The following is a 20,661-nucleotide window of genomic DNA, read 5'->3' as shown; positions in this document are numbered from 1 at the left end:
CATCCCACAAATTTTGATATATTGTCTCATTATTGTCATTCTCTTGGATGAAATTATTAAATTGTGTCTATGATTTGCTGTTTCACCCATTCATTCTTTAGGATAAGATTATTTAGTTTCCAATTACTTGTTGGTCTCTTTTCTCCTGGCCTTATATTGCATGTGATTTTTATTGCATCATGAGCTGGAAAAAAAATACATTTACTATTTCTGCCTTTCTGCATTTGTTTTGAAGTTTTTATGCCCTAACACATGGTCAATTTTTGTATAAGTTCGATGAACCGCTGAGAAAAAAGTAAACTCTGTCTAAACTTTTCTAACATTTACCTTCTTAACTTTTTTATTTTGTCATTCTTTCTTTTTTATTTTTTATTTATTTTGTGGTTTGATATATCTAGTTCTGAGAGAGCAAGGTTGAGATTCCCTACTAGTATAGTTTTACTGTCAATTTCTTCTTGGATCTCTTAACTTCTCCTCTAGGAATTTCTATGTTATACCACTTGGTGCATATATATTTATATTTAGTATTGATATTGCTTTGTTATCTATTGTACCCTTTAGTAGTGTGTAGTTTCCTTCCTTCTCTCTTTTAATTAGATCTCTCTTTGCTACCCCTGCTTTTTTTTCCTCATATGAAGCATAATATATTCTCCAGTCCTTTACCTTCACTCTATGTATGTATCATTATGCTTTAAATGTGTTTCTTATAAACAACATATTGTAGGATTATGGTTTTCAATCTAGTCTGCTATCCGATTCTGGGAGAGTTCATCCCATTCACATTCACAATTAAAATAACTAGTTCTGTATTTCCTGCCATCTTATTTACCTAGGGCATTTTGCTTTTGATGACCACCTCCCTCAAACAGTCCTCCCCCTTTAGAGTCCCTCCCCCTTTTTTATACCTTTCCCCTAATTCTTCTGTTTTCCTTTCTATTAGTCTTTCCCTTTCTTTTCCCCCTTTCCCTCCTACTTCCCTATAAGGTGAGACAACTTTCTTTATGATACCAAATATGTTTGACATTCTCTCTTAGAGCCAAATCTGATGAGAATAAGATTCACACAATGCTCATCTCTCTTAATCCTTTCCCTCAATTAAATAGGTTTTCTTTGCCTCTTCAAGAGATGTAATTTCCCCTTATTTTACCTCCTTTTCCTTCTTCCAGTATGATCCCTTTTCTACCTCTAGATTCTTTTTCATATTATCATAATAAAATCAAATTATATCTGCATTCTCTAAGTATACCCATAACAGAAATATAGTTCTGAAGAGTTCTTTCCTTTTTACCTTTTTATGCGTCACTTGAATTCTGTGTTTGGAGATCAAATTTTTTGTTCAGTTCTTGTCTTTTCATTAGAAATAGGTGAAATTCACCTATATAATTGAATGTTTATCTTTTTCCCTACAAGATAGTGCTCATTTTAACTGGATAGCTTATTCTTGGCTATAATCCCAGTTCCTTTGCTTTTTGGAATATCAGATTCCAGGCCCTTCAGTCCTTTAAGGTGGAAGCTGCTAGGTCCTGAGTAATCCTAATTGTTGCTCCTTGTATTTAAATTGTTTCTTTCTGACTGTTTGCAATATCTTTTCCTTGGTGTGATAGTTCTGAAATTTAGCCACAATATTCCTTGGGGATATAATTTTGATGTCTCTTTCAGGAGAGGATCAGTGTATTCTTTCAATGGCTATTTTACCTTCTGATTCTAAAATATCAGGGCAGTTTTCTTTTATGATTTCCTGTAAGATAATATCTAGGTTCTTTTTTTCATCATGGCTTTCAAGAAGCCCAATTATGATGACCACGTTAGCATCCTGGATACCTTAGAATCAGCTGGAGTCAGGATAAGCAGAAGTCCTTGATCTTTAAGGGTAGAAGTGAATTGGATGGAAGCAGAATCTCCACAACCTTCCTTCTTCCTCTTCTACCACCAAAGTGACTCTGGCTAGTCTTACTCCATCCCCTATTCCTTCCTACAATTCTCTGTATACACCAATTATCGAGCCAGCACAGAATATTGGGAAGGGCCATTTTCCAAGCATATGCTAATAGAGTATTGTCCAATCGATAGTTAGCCTTAAGTGCTCAGTTGTCCAAACCTCAGTGCATGAACTCAAGAGTTTCAGCCCTTTACATCTCTCACTTTCTTTTGTTTTAGAACACAGGTGATTACACCATCCCTGACTTCTCAGGAAGGAGGTGAAAGCACTAAAAAGGAAATGATCACGCCCTCCCTGACATCTCAGGAAGGGAGATGAAAAGCACCAAAGGGAAGTGGGGGTTGCTAGCGGGTTTCTGGGCTGAAGGGTCTTATTAGATACAGGTATACACAAACCCATCAGCATGGGAGGTACTACACAAGCACATAGCAATAACGCACAGGCTATTAGTGGTGACTTTCCCCATAGCCAGTCCAGGCTCGATGTGGTGTAACAAACATGAATTGTACATGCAAATAGTGATATAACAAACAATATGAATCAACATGGTATTGTAAAAGTTTTCCAGAAGTCCTAGAAAGAGGGTATGTAACAACAATCACACATATACCTTCTTCAGCAGCCAAGAGATAGTCTAAAACCAATCTATTGTCTATTCCTTCACCTGTAAGGGAATCCAATGATCCCCACAAGTTTTTGAAGTCCTGCAACAGTCTTTTTATGTGTTAGGGAATCCAATGATTCCTGCAGATTTTGAAGTCCTGCAATAGTCTTATCATTTCTCAGAGAATCCAATGATTCCTGAGGATTTTGAAGTCCAAAAATTTTTTTACTTCCATGAGTCAAACTCATGGTCCATGGCTCAAGTCTATGAGCCATAACTGCCAGACTCTTTCAGTGGTGGGCACAGTCAGTGACAGAACCACCCAATGTTTCTTGGGTCTTCTCCTTCATTTCACGGGTCTGCTCCATCCCTCTATGATGGACAAGGTAAATATGACTCGTTGGCACCCATCTGATTCCTTCTCATCTATGGAGATACAAGCAAACCCTCTCCCCCAAGCAGTTAACCTATCTGGTCCCTTCCATTCACCACTTTCTGGGTCTCTCCACATCACCTGGCGATTATCCAAAGATAGTGGACACTGGACACTGCCCTTCTGGTGGGTTATAAAATCTGTCTGCCAGAGCCAGTGCATCTGTGTCAAAAATCAAGAAGTTAATAGTATAAAGAGCTAGATTTAGAAGTTCTCTAGGGTTACCTGTGGTACCCCCTTTCTTTTGTTTTTGAAGGAGCATCTTAATGTCTCTGTTTCTCATCTCTACTATTGCCTGTCTTTGAGGATTAAAAGGTATGTTAGGGTGTGTAAAATCTTATACTGTGCACAAAAGTGTGCAAAATGTTTAGAAGTATATGCAGGTCCGATGTAATGGGCTGACGCTTGAGTTGATGCACTGAGGTCCCAAGCACATGAGGCTAAATAGTAATTGGACCATACTCTATTAATATATAATCTTGGAGAAAGAATGGCCCCCGCCCACTCTTTGTGCAAGTCCTGATGTGTTGTATAGGAAATGACGATTTTTGTGGGTGGAGGCAGGGGAGTGTTTTTATTGCTTGTGGCACAGCCATAATTACAAATGCTTGTATAAGGAATTCAGTGACCACTTGAGCAGTCTCTTGCTGCTGGTATTGCAAAAGTGAATCCTGAAAAAGTATCTACCACAACATGGATAAAAGACAGACGACCAAAAGATTTATAATGGGTCACATTCATTTGCCAAATATCACTGGGTCTCAAACCACGAGGATTTTTCCCTGGAGGCAGTATAGGAGTGTGGAAAGGAAGACAAATTGTACAGGCTTTTACTATGCTCCTAGCTCCCCCTCTTGTTATTCCAAATTGTAAACATAAAGCTGGAGCAGCCTGATGATATTTAAAATGAGATTCTTGGGATTCTTGAAATAAAGGAGTATTGGCCAATATAGTTAGAAGACTACCTGTCTTTGAATTACCATCAAAAATAGGACCTGGAAGACCACTATGAGAGTGGACATGCAAAATATAAAGTCCCTTACCAAAAGGAACCCTGTCTTCCCATGTTTGGATCTTGGGGAACCTGCATCATAGCCTGGCTATAAAAAATATTTGTGCCCACTGTGGCACAGCGTCTTATGATCTCCTCTAAAGGAGCATCCTTGCATAGTCCTAGTATAATTCTTCTACAAACCTCATTAGCATTTTCTTTAGCAAGTTGCCTTATCATAATGTCTGTTACTGCATTTTCACCATTAGTTCATACGAAAGCTGTCTGCAAACATCCCACAAAATCAGCAAAGGGTTTATTTGGCCCTTGTGTTATTTTTGTGAAGGCCTCACCCTTGTTGTTTTAACTGGGGAGAAAAGCCCATGCTTTGATAGCAGCAGCAACAATTTGCTCATATGCTGGTATGGGGTAATTAATCTGTACTGAAATTTCTGCATAAGAATCTACCCCTGTTAGTTGGTCACAGGTGATTGCAATATGAACTCCACTTTGACTATTTTGTTGGGCTTGTGTCCTACAGAACTCACTATATTCAGAAAGCTATAACAAGTTTTGTCCAGGTTCTAAGCATGTCCTTGCTATAGATTTCCAGTCCCTAGGAGTTAAGACTTCATAAGCCAAATTCTATAATAACATCTTAACATAAGCTGATGTAGCCTCTTAAAGAGTGCAAGCCTTTTTCAGGTCTTTGAGGATTTCTATATCAAAAGGAGTGTATCTTCTATTTTCCTGACCTGAAGAGTTAAACTGTTGAATCACAGAATATATTTCCATTCTCAAATCACCTATATTCTGCCCTTCTTCTGTGGCTTTAAGAACTGCCTTTTGCAATCTAGTCATAGGAGGGGGTGATTTCTGGGGGGGGGGAAGGGGGGGAGCTGGTGGTGTCACTGCCCCTCCTACTACTACTCCTCCCCCCTCCATCCCAGAAGGTGAAGTTGATGGAGGCATGTCAAGAACCAGGTTTGATTTAGGTGGGGTTGAAGCTTCCTTGTGAGAGCGAGAATCATCATACCCTTCACTATCATCCTCACTTAACTCCTCATGCCCTCTGGGTGGGCATGGAGCTGGGGCTGGGGCTTATATTGTCTCTCCTAGATCTATTTTCCAGGTCAGTTGTCCTAGGAGATATTTCATATTTTCTTCTATTTTTTCATTTTTTTGTTTTTGTTTGACTGATTCTTTTTTTTTTATTATAGCTTTTTATTTATAGGATATATGCATGGGTAATTTTTCAGCATTGACAGTTGCAAAACCTTTTGTTCCAATTTTTCCCCTCCTCCATCACCCCCTCTCCCAGATGACGGTAGACCAATACATGTTAAAATATATGTTAAATACAATATATGTATACATGTCCATACAATTATTTTGCTGCACAAAAAGAAAAAGACTTTGAAATAGTGTACAATTAATCTGTGAAGGAAATAAAAAATGCAGGCAGACAAAAACAGAGGGATTGGGAATTCTATGTAGTGGTTCACACTCATTTCCCTGAGTTCCTTTGCTGGGTGTAGCTGGTTCAATTCATTACTGTTCTATTGAAGATGATTTGTTTCATCTCATTGTTGAAGAAAGCCACATCCATCAGAACTGATCATCATATAGTATTGTTGTTGAAATATATAATGATCTCCTGGTCCTGCTCATTTCACTCAACATCATTTCATGTAAGTCTGTTTGGCTGATTCTTGAAGTCTTATTGAGTCATTCACTTCCATTTGTTCAATTCTAATTTTTAGTGTATGATTTTCTTCAGTTACCTTTTTTAGCTCCTTTTGCAATTGGCCAATTAAATTTTTTTGTTCTTTGCATTCTTTTTCCATTTTTTCTATTCCTTCTTGCAATGATCTCATTTCATTTCACCATTTTTCTTCTAACTCTCTTTTAAGATCTTTTATGCAATTTTCGAGGAAAGTCTTGTGAAATGGAGACCAGCTTATGTCTCTCTTTGAGGCTTCTTCTGGAGTTGCTTTGCCTTTAGGAACCTCAATATTTGAGGTCTATTCTTCTCTCTCTCCATAAAAGTTGTCTGGTAAGAGTTCTTTTTTGTTTTTTTACTCATTTTTTTTTTAAGGCTTGAGGTCTGTTCAATGCAAAGGAGTGCTTTGCTTTAATTTGACCTGGGCAGTTCTGCTGATTGATTTTCAGTGCTGGGTAATGGCCTAGGTCCCACATTCTTCTGGGCTCAGTGGTTTACAATTTGTCTTTTACAAAAGGCAAATCTACAAAACCACTTGCTTGCAACCAGGATAGAATAGTCTAAGAGGCTCATAGAAGATTCTCAAGTGCATGGAAGCTACAATGCTCTGATTCCAGGCCCTGGCCCCAGTTTCTTGCCCTGTTTCCCTGTGCTGTGGTCTGGGTTTGGCTGACTGTCCCCCTGCCCGATTGAAACAGACCTGTTCTGAAGTTCTTCCAAGGTAAATTCTCCTAGAAATGTGTTGTACTCCAAATATTTGTGTATTCTTTCACTGATTAAGCCTCAGTTTAGAGGCTTAATCTGCTCTTGGTTTGAGAGAAGATCAGAGGAGGTTACAGGGAGTCATCTCTGCTCTCTACCATCTTGGCTTCACCCCCGGAAGTCCAGATTCTCTTTTTCTTATTCCCTGTTGTGATGGATTTTTCTTTTTTTCTTTTTTTGGGGGAATATAAAATAATAGCTTTTTATTTTCAAAATACATGCAAAGATAGTTTTAAACAATCACCCTTGCAAAATCTTGTGTTCCAAATTTTTCTTCCTCCTTTCCCCCACTCCCCTCCCCTAGACAGCAAATAATTCAATATAAATTAAACATATACAGTTCTTCTAACCATATTTCCATATTTATTAGACTGCACAAGAAAAATCAGATCAAAAAGGGAAAAAATGAGAAAGAAAAAAAAGCAAGCAAACAACAACAAAGGTGAAAATACTATGTTGTGATCCACATTCAGTCCCCATAATCCTCTTTCTGTTTGCAGATGATTCTCTCCATGTGATTGATTTTTCAGAGACTTTCTAGATTTTCAAGGACCTTCTGAAGAGAAATTTCTCTCCTATCCCCTGTCTAGGGTCATAACACCCAAGACAATCTTCATCTTTCACCTAAAATCTCTGATTCCTTATAAGCCACATCAACTTCAGATATGGGATTATTAAAATCAGCTCTCCCTGTTACTATTAAGACCAAGGAGTATCTCTACTCTCTCTCCCCAATATACTTTGTCAAAGGAAGTTATTGAGAGTATCTCACCTATTATTAATTCTCTGAGAGACTAATGTATTATTGTTCCATGCAAGTCACCTTATAAAACTCTTATTCTGCCCGTTCAAAAGCCTAAGCCAGGCCCTGATATTAAGCCTGTTTATCAATTTGTGCAAGATTCATGAGACTATTAATGCTCATGTTGTGCATAGAGGTCCATTGGCACCCACCTAGCCACAACTGTCTCTTCCATTCCCAGTGGACGATGTCTGTTTTAATGTGTTAGATCTTTGCTCAACTTTTTTTTTCCCCCCAGCATTACAATTCACCTAGATAAACAGAACCTGTTTGCCTTTACCTGGAAGAACAGTCTCTAGACTTCTCACCTGCCTCAAGGATTGGTAGAGAACCCTCCCCTCCCACCCCACCCCCCAGTTCTCTCATATCTTACTCCAAGATTTAGCTTCTATTACTTTGGAGGTCTGTACTCTGGTGCAGTACTTTGATGGTCTTTTATTAGCATCACTTAAGGTGGAGACCTGCCGGGAAGACAAATGCTATCTTTTCCAGCTTCATCAAAGAAATCCACAAAGTCTCAAAATCAAAGATCCAGTGTCTCTCCTTCAAGTGGAATATCTCAGTTTCATTTGTCTGCCAGCAGCTGCTCTATTTCCCCAAAACGCATCCAGATTCTTCAACAACTGTCTGCTCCTAAGTCTAAGAAATATCGCTATTCTGGGAACAGCCAAATACTGTCAACAATAGATTCCATCTTTGGGTAAGATTACTAAACTTTTAATTTCTTTTAATTAAAACTCCATTATAGAACCTCTACAACTTGAACCTCAACACTTTACTGCTCTGACTGAACTCAAGAAAGCCTTGGGATTCCCAGATTACAGTAAACTTTTTTTTACTTTTATTTAATGAATATAGAGGGTAGCCTCTGGAGTTCTGACTCAAATGTTTGGACCTCCATTTGCCCAACAGATTGTTATTCTGCACAATTTCCTACTGTAGCTGCTGAAGCAGCCCCCTGCCTAGGGGGAAAGGATTGAGATTTGCTTTTGGATGGATACACTTTTGATGGCGCAGTGTCTCCATGAAGCTGAAGTTCTCTTACTTCAACAGAGAACTCATGTGTTTGTTTTTTTCAAATCAGAGGTATGAAGTTATCTTGCTAGGGAGAGCAAATATTACTCTTAAGTGGTATACCATACTCAGCCCTGCTATGTTACTTCCCCATTTGTCAATCTCTCGGGAATCACTGTAATTCTATTCCTCTGTATGCAATGTCTGAAAAACTTTCTTGGAGAATCCTGATTGAGTTTTGTATACCAATGTATACCAATTTATGAGAAATTATGCACATTAAACTGGCGCTATCCTGGGATTAGACCACCACATCATATGGGTAGCCTCTCTGACCTCAGTGCCTTGCCCAATGTATCTTGCCAACAGTAAAAGTGCTACCATTTATACTGACTCACAGACGGGGATTGATGTCTGGTTGGGATAAATGGCTGCAAAGAAACTTTCTGAGCTCTGCCAGCAAGTCATGAATGAGATAAACTCCAAAAAACTACCAGCTGCCCTGGCCATTGTTCATATTCTGCTCAGACCAATAGAACAAATCCTGTCTCCCAAGTAAGCAGTCCCCCTCATCCCCCTAAAGGGTCCTGCACATATTGTTCATCTTTCCTTGTCTTGGTGAAGACAATTAAGATCTTGTCTACAACAATTCCAAAAAATGGAAACAGTGATTTTAAGCTAAACAGATAAATAGAGTTTGGGGATTGTGGAAGGCAAGCCCTTCTTCCCCCCTCCATCACCAGATATATATTTTCTCTTCAGAAGGTGGGCCATTCTGGCACTCAAGGAATAGTCCATACAGTCCCATAGGTTATCATTGTTGCAGTTCATATTTGTTCTGCTTGTTCCATTTGCCAAGCACTTAATTAATATGCTTTCTGAGCCATGGTCTTTGGGGTCACCCTTTAGCACAAATTCTACTTGGACATTTGCAAATTGATGTTTTATATATGACCAAAGCTAGCCATAATAAGTTTGCCTTGTTGTTGATCAACTTATCCAGTGGTTTGAGGAATTTCCTGGCTTCAAAACCGCAGTTACCTCTTTTGCTCAAGTCCTTCCCACACCAGGCAGAGGTGAATGACTTGCCAGGGTCACACAGATAGTGAGGCTCAAGTGTTTGAGGCTGGATTTGAACTGAATACACCCTGACTCCAGGGCTGCTAAAGTCCTTTGACTTTTAAGAAATTCTAGGACATATTTAACCTATATTGAGTTGCTTGCTGTCTTGGGGAGGGAAGAGGGGATGGAGAGAAGGAAAAGAATTTGGAACACAAGGTTTTGCAAAAGTGAATGTTGAAAACTATCTTTGTATATATTTGGAAAAAGAAAATGTTATTTAAGAAAAAGAAAAAAGAAGAAATTGTGGGAATTAAAGAGGTAAACCTAGAAAATGGAAAGTGAGAAGGGAGAATTTTGGAAAGATGGCTGAATAAGTCAGAAAATTCCAAGCTCACAAGATTTCTCCCACAAACAAGACAAAACTGCTCTAGGAAGGAGGGTTAGTCCATGAGAAGTATAAACATCTCCAAGCTAGTTCCACTGAAACAACAAGCAGAGAACACTGGAGTTAGCTAGGTTAGAATGTAGCTTCAGCCCAGCCACAAGAACTTTTATCTCCCCAGAAGTGTGGGGAGTTGGGGATCTGAGTCCAGGAAGACTGAAGGACCCTGTACTGATAAGGAATGGCAGGCCCGGGAGAGAAGGAACCAATACAATTAGGGCAGGCTCACTCCTGGCTTTGGGAACTTACAGGAGGGCAGAGATCCTACTTTAGGTTCCAGGCTCTAGGGGAGAACTGAAGAAGGAACAGAGGTCAGGCACCATCCCTCACACACACACACACACACACACACACAGACACACATGATTATACCACCAATCTCTTATTTTAAAAAATGAGCAGGCAAAGGAGAAAGAATTCAACCATAGACAATTATCATATGAATAGGAAAGACTGAGGTTCATCTTCAGAGAAGAATATTCAAATGAAAAAATCCTCTCCTACCCAAAAGTCAAAGGGTGGCTTGCTTTAAAAAAAATTCATAGAACTGAAAAAATAATTTAAAATTTTAATGAGATTGAGGAAAAACTAAAATAATAATAATAACAACAACAACAACCTAAAAATCCCAAGAAGATTATGAAAAGAAAAATCAAACAATTAGAAAAGAAGATCTGGAATTTTAAGAGAGAAAATGACTCTGAAAATTAGAATCGAGTAAGAAGAAGCTAGTAGTCTCAAGAGACCAAGAAATGATAAAGCATAATATAAAGAATGAAAAAATAGAAGCAAATGTAAGACATCTCATAAGAAAAACAATAGATATGGAGAACAGATCAAGAAGAGAAACCATAAGAATAATTGGACTACCTGGAAATTATGATTTTAAAAAGAATCTTGACATAATAATGCAGGAAATAATTTTTAAAATTGCCTTGAAGTTTTAGAACAAGAGGGGAAAGTCGAAATAGAAAAAAAACCCACTGATTACCACATGAAAGAGATCCTACAAAGAAACCATTTAGGAACAGTACTTCTAAATTTCGAAGTCCCCAGATGAAAAAGAAAATTTTTATAAACAACAGCAACAAACAATTCAACTATACTGAAGTCACAATTAGAATCACATAAGACCTATCAATATCTACAATAAAAGACTGAAGATCTTGAAATACTACATATTGAAGATCAAAAGAACTAGGGTTGTGGCCAAAGATATCATATCCAGCAAAACTAATCATATTCCTAAATGGAAAAAAATTGGATCAACAAATTTGTCAAACTTTCAGGATTTTCTTGCAAAAAAAACCAAGCCTGAATTTTATAGAAAATTTGACATGTAAGAAATATAAGGACATATCAAAAACTAATTTTAAGGAACTTAATAAGGACAAACTGTTTGTGTTTTATATATGGAAATGTGTACCATATACCTAAAATTGTTATTAATAATTGGATAATTCAAAAGAAAGATTAGGGTAGAGCTGAGTATGATGAGACTAAAAAAAAAAACTGTGTGGGAAAAGGTAAAAACAATATTATGTTATAATATGAGGGAAAATGACTGGTCGTTCTGAAATCCTATTTACACTGGAAATGGGTTAAAGAGGGGAAACAAACACACACACACACACACACACACATATATATATATATATGTATATATAGAGAGAGAGAGACAGACAGACAGACAGAAGGGTATGAAACTTCAAAATTTAAAGAATAAGAGAAGGAGAAAATAGGATAAGGCTGGATATAGAAAGGTATATAGATTAAAGGGAATGGGATAAGGTCTGAAGATTAATGGGATAAAGAGGGAAAAAGAGGGGAATAGGATAATGGAGGAATTTTTGAAAAGTTGAGGGTATGTGTTAAGTAATAGCAAGGCAACTAGCAGAGAGAAGTAAAGTAGAAGAGTCAGCAGGGATAGGAAATGAGATATATACAAACAATAATCAGGAACATAATTTGTATTGAACGTTGGAGGGGATGTGGGAAAACTGGGACACTGATACATTGTTGGTGGAATTGTGAACACATCCAACCATTCTGGAGAGCGATTTGGAACTATGCTCAAAAAGTTTTCAAACTGTGCATACCCTTTGATCCAGCAGTGCTTCTACTGGGCTTATATCCCAAAGAGACACTAAAGAAGGGAAAGGGACCTGTATGTGCAAGAATGTTTGTGGCAGGTCTCTTTGTAGTGCAAGAAACTGAAAACTGAATGGGAGGCCCATCAGATGGAGAATGGCTGAATAAATTGTGGTATATGAATGTTATGGAATATCATTGTTCTGTAAGAAATGATCAGCAGGATGATTTCAGAGAGACCTGGAGTGACTTACATGAACTGATGCTGAGTGAAATGAACAGGACCAGGAGATCATTGTACATAGCAACAAGATTATACAATGATCAATTCTGATGGACATGGCCCTCTTCAACAATGAGATGATTCAGGCCAATTCCACTTGTTCAGTGATGGAGAGAGCTATCTCTCCAGATGAGGACTGTGGGAACTGAGTTGAGAAAATATAACATAGTATTTTCCCTCTTTTGTTATTGTTTGCTTGCATTTTCTTTCTCATTTTTCCCTTTTTGGCCCGATTTTTCTTTTGCAGCAAGATAATTATATAAATATGTATACATATATTTTAACATATTAAACATATATTGGATTACTTGCCATCTAGGGCAGGGGGTGGGAGGTAGGAGGGGAAAATTTGGAGCACAAGGTTTTGCTGAGGTCAATGTTGAAAAATTATCCATGCACATGTTTTGAAAATAAAAAGCTTTAATAAAAAAGGAATAGAATTTATTAAGGGGGACAAAAAAAAAGCAGGGGTAGTAATCATTGATCTTCTATAAGGTTAAAGTTAAAATAAATTCAATCAAAAATGAAAAATAGAGAAACTGCATTATATGTCAGCCATGTTAATATTGTTTTAGACTGTCCATATATTGGTGGGGTATAAATGAGTTGATGTATTTAGAAAAATATGGAAAGGTTGGATCTAAGAAGGATGATGCTATCTACCTTCAGAGAAACAATGGACAAACAAGCACAGTATAACCTTACATATTCATATGAATGTATATTTATATACATCATACACATACATATGTATAATCATATACATACCTATTTATAGGTATGTATATGATTATACATATTTGTGTATATGTATGTGTGTGTATACCACACAAATATATCTATGCTTAACTGTAACCTGCTTGAGGGAGGGGGAGAAAGAAAGGGGAAAAAAATAACAAAGTAAAAAGTGTACTTCAGAGAACAAAAGAAAACCTAAAAGGAAGCAAAGATGGACAATTCTTAATACAATGTGCTTTATTTTTATGTTTTCTTGAAATTAATATCATATTCTGCAGTGCACATGACAATTTTTTCCCTTTCTGTTTTTTTCTATTTAGTATTTAAGATTTTTTAAAAATACATTAAAAAGGAAAAAAAAGAAAATGGGAGTCAGGAAGGAGGTACAGGTGATGAGAGAGATCACCTGAATTTGCTTAGCAAAGAAAACTCTGCCCAGAGTAGGCAAGCAGCACCAAAAATGGACTGGGTCTAAGGATCCATGTTCAAATCCTGCTTCTAATGAATACTATGAGGGTGACCTGGGCTCCTTCTCTGGAGTTCTCTGGAGTTCAGTTTTTTCTTTGGTAAAATGATAAAATTAAACTGGGTGAATTCTGCTATATTTTCCAGCTCTAGATTTATGGTCCTTCTTGGAGGACAGGAGTCTAGAAACTGTTGAAGAAGTAGTTTTTATAGCACATATCTAATAGATAAGATATTAATGGGCTTACACCAGTCACTATGCTATGCAATGGAGATATAACTAAATAAATAAGTTAACAAACAAATGAATGAATAAAAGAGAGATAGTCCCTGCCCTTAGAAAGCTTATATTCTTTTTTTTTGTTAAACATGTGCAATTCTTTTTATTTATTTATTTATTTTTATTATAGCTCTTTATTTACAAGTTATATGTATGGGTAATTTTTCAGCATTGACAATTGCAAAATCTTTTGTTATAATTTTTCCCCTCCTTCCCTCCCTCCCCCAGATGGCAGGTTGACCAATACATGTTAAATATGGTAAAGTAGAAATTAAATACAATATGAGTATACATGTCCAAACAGTTATTTTACTGTTCAAAAAGAATCAGACTTTGAAATAGTGTACAATTAGCCTGTGAAGGAAATCAAAAATGCAGGTGGACAAAAATAGAGGGATTAGGATTTCTATGTAGTGATTCATAGTCATCTCCCAGAGTTCTTTCCCTGGGTGTAGCTGGTTCAGTTCATTACTGCTCCATTAGAACTGATTTGGTTCATCTCATTGTTGAAGACGGCCAGGTCCATCAGAATTGATCATCATATAGTATTGTTGTTGAAGTATATAATGATCTCCTGGTCCTGCTCAAGAAAACTTATATTCTTAATGGACAAGACCACTTCCATAACAGTTGGAAAGGGGTGTGATGGGGAGGACGTTTGCATGACTTGGAAATCGAAATAAAGGCTTGGATTCAGATGACGACTTGTCCTCAAATTTTTAAAAAATAACATAGGAAGAAAGGAAATCAATTGCATTTTAACTTGTCTCCACAACAATAAAGTAAGAAGCTGATTCAAAGGGCAGCAAAATGTCAAGGACAGAAGCAGTGATCCTTTAGACCCAGACTCAAAACCTGATTTTGCTACTAAGTTGCTGCCTGATCTTGAACAAATAAACTATAGGTCTTTGGGTGTCAATTTCCTCATCTGTAAAATGAAGTTGTTGTAATTGATCTATTTTCTATATGTTTTCTGAGTTTTCTTTGACCCTTGTCTGTAGTTGCCTCTGGACCCTTCCTCCCCTTATCAGTGTTCTTCCTTCTCTCCTCCATCCCCATCTTTATATTCTATCCTTATCTCAGGATAGAATCTACAATCTATTTCAGCTAAAAGGTTTTATGATTTTAAGTGTGGAATAGAAGGAAAGAAAATAGTTACTTGACCAAATTATTTTCATTGTTAAACTTGGGTAGCAACAATCATGGTTTCTTTCCTATCTGGTTGTAATGTTTCTAGCACTATCATATTTGCATATTTCTTTGTTAATAAGGACATTTTTTGTACTTACCTGTAAAGCTTGTTTTATGATTTGACATTCAACTGTAAGCTCTTATTCTAAGTGTAAGGGCTGAGCCTTACTCTAATAAAAAAAATTAAGCAAAAAAAAAAAAAAAAAAAAAAAAGAAAAGAAATTGTGCCGATTTGGTCCACTTAACCAGATCGCTCAAATAGAATATCTCATTTCTCTGATTCAATACTTTCACAATCTATTCCTGTTTGGGAGTAGAATCAAAATTTCATATCCCTGGAGTTCAGGCTAAATTGAACATTTGACTACTTAAGACTCTTATTGGAAAACGGTGTTCTGAAACCAATCTGAAATGGCCAGACATGCTTCCCCTTGCTTTATTTCATCCGTGTGGCTGACCAAAGGGAAAATTACATATCTCTTCCTATGAAATGCTATTTGGTCACCCTCCCCTAAGAGCAAACCCTTTCTCCCTAGTAAGTATATTTTTTTGAGAGGAGATATTCTGTTGCCTCTGATATACACAGGAGCTGCAGAACAGACTGAAGGAACTTCAAGCAGGAGCAGGGGCCATTAGACTTTTCATTACATGACTTTCATCCTAGAGATAGTCTACTTCAGGAATTTCCAGCCTGTCTGGGAGAGCTGGTTCCCAGTTTTGCTGATGACCATAACTGTAATCAACACTGGAGAAAAGGACCCCTGTTCACACATGAAACCTGCCTTTTGAGCTTGTGTCTCTTGCACCGATGGAAAATAATTACATAGGGCAGCTAGATGGCGCAGTGGACAGAACACCGGCCCTGGAATCAGGAGGACCTAGAATTCAAATTTGGACTCAGACATCTTATACTTCCTAGCTGTATGACCCTGAGCAAGTCACTTAACTGCAATTGCTTGCCCTCCAACCCCCCAAAAAGAAAAAAATTATATTTCTACATAGTAGCCTCTTTTTCTCAGTTAATTCTTGTGATGGAGAAAGCAGACACCTGTAGGAAAATGGGTAATTTTATCTTTACCATTTATATTATGCCTTGTGATTTTTAGCATTATAACATATAAGCTGGGGAGAACTCTGACCCATCCTTTCTTTTAGTCTTTTTTCAATTCTGATATTACTACTTGCTGTCTCTCCAGGTTTTCAGCCGAGATATTCCCTGTATTATTATAGCAAGGACTTTACCTTTCTCACAACTCAAACTGGTGCTTGTGAATCTATGGCTGCTGCTCCTATTGCATGAAAAAGAAGGTTAACTTTTAATGATGGTACAGAAATGGCAGACCTACCCTAAACTTAAGTCAGGCAAGACAACTCTGGGAATATTTTTTTTGGGGAAATTTTTGGAAAAAACTAAGAAATTGCAGAACATTCCTTTAACCTCCTCATCAAAAACTATAATTGAAACCCATATAACTTCCATGACCTCAGGAACATCAGGGGCAGAAAGTCTCCATCAATCTGGGAAAGGCTGGCAAGAATTTAAAAGGTGGTTGCCTTTCTAACAGTCATCATTGTACTTTTATTCTTGTTCATTATATTACTAGTTAAATTTCCTCTCTGTTAGTTGTGATCCTAGCATTGTTACCATTAACAATCTTCTCCCCACTTGATTCATCTCATGATAAATGGGTAAAGAATAATGTCATTATTGGCACTCACAGTTAAATGGGATGTATTCTAAATTACTCCAGAGCTATCGGTTTCCATGAGTATTGGGCTTGTCATCATATCCATCAAGCCAGTCCTGATCCATGAAGGTAACAATAAGTCATCATCTTTTACAGAACCATTTGCACTTTGAGTCTTTGTTAATTGTACAGTAAACAGTAACAAATGGAGACTAACTACTTGGCATTAACCAGTGTTAATAACAATTTTAAGTTTCCTAAATTTTTAGAAACTTAAGAAAACATCAGAAGGCACACAGCCTGTTATATTTAATAAGGACAGGATTCCCTCACTCTTACTTACTCAACCTTTTCCAATCTTTCCTCTGTTAATAAGTATAATATAAGAATCAGGTAAATAGGACTAAGAGTCAAACAATTACTTTAGATCTAAGAAAAAGAGCATATTGTAAACTTACTTTTCCACCTCCTGATATTAACAAAACAAAATCACTCATTTGTATTAAAATTTGCCTTTTTAAGAGCAAAGATCATACTCTGTCTAGAAACCTCTCCTTTGCAACCCTTATGTAAAATAATAAGATGGTTTTTGGGGGAAAAAAAAGAGAGATTCCAGAGCAGCCATGGAGATTAGTAACCTCAGGTCAATTTCTAATTTGTGGGGGAGGAGTTTCCTCTTCTCTTCTTCAGGCTGGTATGGTACATGCAAAAGACCCTATTTGGCCCTACCAGAATCAGTTTATAATCATTCTCTAGGTCTAATAAGGAAAAAAACAACTAGAAATTTAGGAATCTTGGTGGTATGAACATAGAAAAAGAGATTCTTTTCCTCCAATCTCTGTAAAGGAATATAATCATGAATTGATATTTTTATCTATTCTGGAATTTTGTGATGGGTTATATGGAAGAACTCAGTTAGGAATATTTCTACCGAAATTGAAAAGTTAGTCTAAAAAACAACCTCAACCCTTGCTGAAAAATCTAAGGATACTCTCCTTTTCCAGATAGAAGTTAATTTTTTAGTAGAAATGGTTTTGCACGATCATTTAGTATTAGACATTCTCACTGCTTCCCACAAAGGGACTTACACTGTTATTAATCAGTCTTGTTCCTATATTAACGTAAGGAGAGATCATTGCAAATGTTCATGAACTTCAATGGATTATGAATGAAACTTAGCAACTTACAATAGAGATACATCTAACAGATAATAGTAGGGTCCTTCTTCCTGGTTTTCTTGGTTTCTAGGAGGTAGCATACTACTATGATCAAGTGGGCTTTCTTTATCCTGAGCCTTATAATTACCTCTTGGCTTTGCTTTTATTGTTGTATAAATCGTAGTATTAAGATAACTCAAAATTAGTCCCAAAGAATATTAAGCTGACTCAAGATGCTGATCTTAACCCTTTATATGTGGATGAAATCCCATCAGAATCACCATATATCTTATAGAAAGTGATTCATGGAAGATATGTCTCCCAAGAATCAAAGGAGGTAACTGAAAAAACTTTTTTTTTTGGTCAATCAAAAAAATATTTATTTCTATTTTTAGAATTTCAAGTTTAGTGTTTGACTGGGGGTTTTTAATTTGTTCCTTTTCTAGCATTTTTAGTTGCAAGCCCAATTCATTGACCTTCTCTTTCTCTATTTTATACAAATAGGCCTCTAGAGATATGAAATTTCCCCCTTATTACCGCTTTGGCTGCATTCCATACACTTTGGTATGATGTCTCATTATTGTCATTTTCTTGGGTGAAGTTATTAATTATGTCTATGATTTGCTATTTCACCCAATCATTCTTCAGTATGAGATTATTTAGTTTCCAATTATTTTTTGATCTACTTTCCCCTGGCTTTTTGTTGAATGTAATTTTCATTGCGTCGTGGTCTGAAAAGGTTGCATTTACTATTTCTGCCTTACTGCATTTGAGTAACTGAAATAACTAAATTGCGATCAGACTCTATTTTGTGATCTGTGTCTAATAAGACAGTGCAGTAATATATTTGACAAGGCTTAATGAAACCAACTTTTAGACTAAGATTTGTAATCTTTAGTTCCCTATTCCTACAAAGCTGAAATAGTAAAATAAGTTCTGTATTCTAGGTGTTAGAGCTAAGTTTCCTATATTGTGTGAGTGAAAGTTCTTCATTCTTATATTAATTTGATATGTCTTGTGTAAACATTATTAATCATGATTTTATAAATTTGACTATTCATCTTTATAGGCAATAAGAAAGCTCTATTAGTTACCTTTTAGAATATTTGGTTATTGAGAGGTCATAGACCCGATATACTGACAAATGTCAACTTTGCTAATAAATTTAATGCTTGGAATTCTGTCTCTCAAATATTTAATCACAACAGTGTTAGGAAAACCAAGGCAGGCCAAAAAAAAGGAAAGAAGATAAGAGAATAACAGAATAAGTGAAAGCCAAAACAAGTGAAAAAATAAACCTGGAGACAAAAGAGACAGGACTTCTTTCTGGAGACCATCAGGAGACTAACAGGTATTAATTCTATCCAGGACTGTCTAGAACTAGTAGATGATGAACCAAAAAAGAAGCAGCATAAGACTTGGCAAGTATATAGCATGGCCTCAACTAGATTTGTTCTGAGATTAACAATTTATGATCAGCCATACTGAAACCTGTTATGTCACCAACACAAGATACTTGTGCCTGACTACATGAGAACAGACAGAAGGCAGAATAGAGGAGACTAAGATTTTAGAGTTTGGGTTAGTGTGAAGCAAGATCATCTCATAGACAGTGACTATATTAGAACACTAGCAACTAACTCCTAATTACCAGCCGTTTCCACCTGGGTAATGTAGCGTCATACAGACATGGAAGGGAAAGTAATTTATAAAAGTAACATATTAGCCCAAGTGATTGGCTCATGATGGAGCAATTAACTCATAAAATAATTTTTTCTGAACATCAACAATGAGAGAGTGGTCAAGGAGAATCCCAAGGATACAAAAACTTCATTTTTAGTTAAGTATAAAGAACAGAGAAGTATTTATGGTCTTTGGCAGAGATTATGCTATGTCTGTCCTTCTGGATGGGAAATAAAAACCTTGTATGTGCTAAATATAAATGCCTCCCCCCTGGAGAAGATGAGAAATTGGAGGAACATTTTTCTATTTTCTTGATTTTCTGGGAATATGAAGTCTTTCCTAAAAGTGAAGAAATTCTTATATGTGTAGTATATTCCTTTCTGGAATACAAATTTAGGTTATGAGGGATAGAAGGATGGGGTTGGGACTACTCCATTTGATTGTGGTGCCTTGACCAGATGAAAACATATTTGATTGAATCAAATCATCAGACATATGAACAGTCTGTACACCTTCTTAAATCAACCAAAGTTATTGTGTTAGAGACTGAGTCAGGCCATAAGCAAGAAGAATGGGAGGAGGGCAAGAGGATGTAAAATTGAAGGAGGTGGGGAGAATTAGAGATTTTAAATCCGTGACAAATAAAGGAGATATCAAGGAATCGTTGACTCTGGGAGTTTCTGGGCATCTTGAACCAGAGGACCTGGGTTGAGAAAACTCCCAGGATGATTAGTTCTTTCCTCAACTTCCCTATCTACCCACAAGCATTACAATATAATCTATTGTTTTGTTATCCAAATGTTTCCAAGTAAACTGAATTTTGCCTCAACCACAAAGAAGTCAGAGGTTAACTACAGATGGAAATGAATATAAGCAGTACTTAAAAGCAAATGTTTTAACAACTAGTATTCTAAGGATGAAAAGCTGTATTCATGATACATTTTAGTTTAATCTGCATTATTCACATTTTCTCCATCATTTTATGCCTAGACAGTAAACAAAACCATAAACCAGACCATGTTTTGCAGCCTTTTTGGGTTTCAGAAGTGAAATGGATCAAACTGAAATTTTAACTAGTTTTTATAAGCTCTTGCATACGCCTGAATGTAAATTTAGGCAGAGAGCTCGATTTCTGCCTAGATTTCAGGAATTTTTCCTGTGAGCTCAAACTGATGGTGACTGATTTCAGACCTTTTCAACTAAAATAAACTCCCTAAAGATGAGAAGGGGAAAAGTCAACCTTAGGAATCATTGTATTTCCTCCTAGGCTTAAAATGACCTAGTTATTGTAACAAGATGTTACACAGAGAATC

The sequence above is a fragment of the Antechinus flavipes genome, chromosome 2, assembly GCF_016432865.1.
Source record: "Antechinus flavipes isolate AdamAnt ecotype Samford, QLD, Australia chromosome 2, AdamAnt_v2, whole genome shotgun sequence".
Classification (NCBI taxonomy): domain Eukaryota; kingdom Metazoa; phylum Chordata; class Mammalia; order Dasyuromorphia; family Dasyuridae; genus Antechinus; species Antechinus flavipes.
This window is presented reverse-complemented; position numbering follows the sequence as displayed.